Source organism: Condylura cristata, unplaced genomic scaffold, assembly GCF_000260355.1.
Source record: "Condylura cristata isolate star-nosed mole 26May11 unplaced genomic scaffold, ConCri1.0 scaffold00017, whole genome shotgun sequence".
Lineage (NCBI taxonomy): Eukaryota > Metazoa > Chordata > Mammalia > Eulipotyphla > Talpidae > Condylura > Condylura cristata.
In genome coordinates, this window is record NW_004567118.1 from 1,282,730 (window position 1) to 1,285,938 (window position 3,209).

At 53.9% G+C, this 3,209-nt stretch overlaps 1 long non-coding RNA gene across 2 annotated transcripts; it reads left to right on the forward strand.

Moving 5' to 3' along the window:
- Window positions 1-477: 477 nt before the first annotated feature.
- On the forward strand, window positions 478-2,141 carry LOC105853763. 2 transcript variants are annotated; one of them, XR_001145530.1, is made up of 4 exons: window positions 478-611; window positions 711-776; window positions 876-1,133; window positions 1,787-2,141. It is a non-coding gene; the product is annotated as an uncharacterized LOC105853763 (long non-coding RNA). The 2 variants fall into 2 exon arrangements; XR_001145529.1 differs by having other exon boundaries at window positions 876-2,141.
- Window positions 2,142-3,209: the final 1,068 nt, after the last annotated feature.

Consider the following 3,209-nt stretch of genomic DNA (forward strand, 5'->3'; position numbering starts at 1 on the left):
GGCCGGGAGGGGCGAACCTCCGAGTCGAGGATGGTCGCCAACTTCGCGCAGGGGTTGGAGACCCAGGACATGCGGCTTTGGGCGCAAGGACTGCGTCCTCCTCTCGGATCCCCGACTGAGAAGGTGGGAACCCCCTTCCAGGTCCCCCAACCCTTGTTTCTCTCCTCTTCTGTTTAGGCCAGAGCCGAGCTGAGGACCAGAGAGAACCATCTGCAAAGACAGCCCCAAATCAGGGCAGGGGGCGCAGAACCAGGCCAGCAGACATCGTGACATCCGTGACATCCGTGACATCCGTGACCGGTCCCATCCTGGACCAACTCGCTGTGGTCTGAGAATGTGCGAGACTGAGGAAAAGGGCAGGCGTGGCCAGCTGGGGTCCTCCGAAGCAGTCTCAAGGAAAAGGGGGGGGGGTGGGGGGGGCTGGGGCTGGGCGGACCCAAGCAGACGTTTGGGCTGGAAAGGAGCAGGCTCCTCCGAGGGAACAATCTCCTTGACGCTGTCACCTCCAGAGACCCTAGAGAATAACAGTCTCTGCTGTCTGGCAATTGCAGAAATGCTTGCCGAGGCCTGCAAGCCTCTGTCACTCATCCTGACTGTGACTGAGAAGGCAGGTATGGTCACCTCAGAGGACCTGCAAATGAGACTGGTGGGTCAGTGCCCGGCCCACCAGGCTCAGCTAGTTAGTGGCTGCTTCTCGGTCCACCTTCCAGAACACCACCGCTCAGAGCGGCTGCCGTAGCCCCTCATCACCGCCTTATTCTGGTTGGAACAGAAGGGTAAGAGCTGGTGGGGGGAACGGGGCGGGGGGGGGAGGTGAGAACCCCAGGTCTGGCCACACTCTGCAGCCTAATTGTAAGGCCCTTTTCTTTCCATAGCTTCTCTTGTTCCCCCATTTATTTGTGAGTATCCCCAATCGACCCCTCCCTGCACTACCAAGGCATTGAAGAGGGAGGACCCATTAGTGAACGCTGGATTTTCCACAAGCCAGGCCAGGGGTCGCACGTGCCCCCTTCCTGTTCCTCCTGCCCTCTCAGGATCTGAGCCACTGGCAAGAGATGAAGCAGGAGCTGGGAAGAGCCATCCCCTTCCCCCAGGATGGCCTGATTCAAGCCTTTCTTCTGCCAAGGTCACAGGTGGGGTGTTTATTCGTGTGTTTATTTCATGTCCCAGTCAGGAACCCCTCCCGTAGGGCAAAGCAGGATCGTCCTTGGGCATGGTGGAAAGGGGTTCTGTTCTTGCCCACTGCCCTAGCTTCCAGCCTAACAGCCTGGAGTCCTGCTCTTGGGGTCTTGCCCTTGAGATTAGCTAGGACCCTGTTTTTTCCTTTTTTGGGAATATAATCCCTGACCTCCAAAAGAACAGTCTTTCCTCTTAAGAGCAAGCCTTTGCTTAGCACCGGCTGTGTGCCCACGCCACGCCCACCCCCAGAGACTCTGTGGCAGACAGAAGCGTCCTGGCCCCAAGCTGCTCAGCACCTAGCCAGGCACTGACACTCAGCACATCTGGAGAGGGGTTGCTGCCCAGCAGCCTGTGGGCCAGGTGTTTGTGCTTTCTTGGGCCCAGAACTGCTTCTTTGATGGGTAGGAAAGGTGGGGAGTTGTGCCCTGCAGCTGACAACCCAAGCAGAGTGGGGAGCCCCTGACACACTAGTTGACAAGCTGCGCTCTTACCCCCTGGGGTGTTACTGCCAACCATCCCCCACCCAAGTTCTGGTAGAAATAAGAGTAGGCTAAGCAGAACCTCCTCTCTGGAAAATGATGAGCTCAGCAAGCCTTTTGTCTCTCAGACCACAACTGTAAGGTACCCAGAAAAAGGAGAAGACTTCGTCAATTTGGTTCACTTAGCAGGAAGAATCTTCCCCATCAGGGTCCACAGAGGAGGAAATCCTAGAAGGGGTGCTTGGTGAGCCTGGGAACTGATGCTGTGGTGGGTCTGTGCTGCTCCCTGCTGGGCACAGGCAGCATGACAGCCAAGGGGAAGCATGGCCGGTGATGGAATCACAGCGGCAGTGGCATTTCTGGACTGTTGTCACCGTGTCACCTCCAATGGAGGGATTGTGCAGCCCGTGAGTACACGCAGAGCTCAGGTGACTTGTTCCTCTGAAATCTCTTCTCTCTCCCTTCTTGTTCACCATGACTCAGTTGTTGCCTTTTTTTTTTTTAAGATTTATATTTTTATTTATGCACACAAGAACTGGGGTACAGGCCAGAGGTGCAGGGGGTGGGGTGAGAGGATTCACCAGAGACAGAGTGAGCTGCAGAACAGATGGACCTACTGAAATACACTGCTGAGGGGAGCAGTGGGGAGACAGGAGAGGTCTGCTGCGCTGTGCGGGTCACCTCCAGGGCCAGGGGATCAAACCCGCACTAAAGCGGTTATCCCCAGCTTGCAGTGCTGTGCCCTAACCCGAGGGCCCTGTTGTTTTTCTCAATTGTGTGTGTGTGTTTAATAAGGTAACCTTGCAGCCCTCACTGGTGGCGCAGTGGGTTAAAGCACAGCACTAAGAAGCTAAAGCCACTTCCACAAGAGTTCGATCCCCGCCTGCCCCAGAGCTGACCCACATGGCGTGGCAGACCTCTCCTGACCCGCCCGCTGCCCCCCTCAGCAGTGTACTTCGTCGATCTGCCTGTTCTGCTCCCCACTCTGTCTCTGGTGAAGCCTCTCACCACCCCTGCACCTCTGGCCTGTATTTCAGTTCTGTGTGCATAAATAAATAAATCTTTAAAAAAAAAAAAAAACAAGCAATGTGTGTGTGTGTGTGTGCAGGCATGTACATTTGTTGGAGGGCTTCCACCTGCTCCACATTGTCTGGTACTTTGCTATTTTCATTTCACAACATATCTGCCTATATCAGATCTGTGTAGTCTTCCAGAACCCCATCGTATGTGTGTGGCACAATTTCTTCCATGCGCCCCCTCCTAGTGGATATTTATTTTATCACTATGAACAATGCTGCCTTCAGGAAATCTCCTGGTCCATATATTTGTTTTCAATTATGTGTCTATCTGTAAGACAAATATAAATATGATACTGCTGGGTCAAAGATTATGCACTTTTACATTTTGCATAGATTTTTCACAGAAATGCCCTCCAAAGAGTTTGGACAAATTTGCAGTCTCCAGAGCGGATGAGATCACCTGTCTCCCCACATCCTCACTAACAGGGCATTAACACGTCCTCAGGTCTTCAATGAAGCCTCTTTGAAAGTC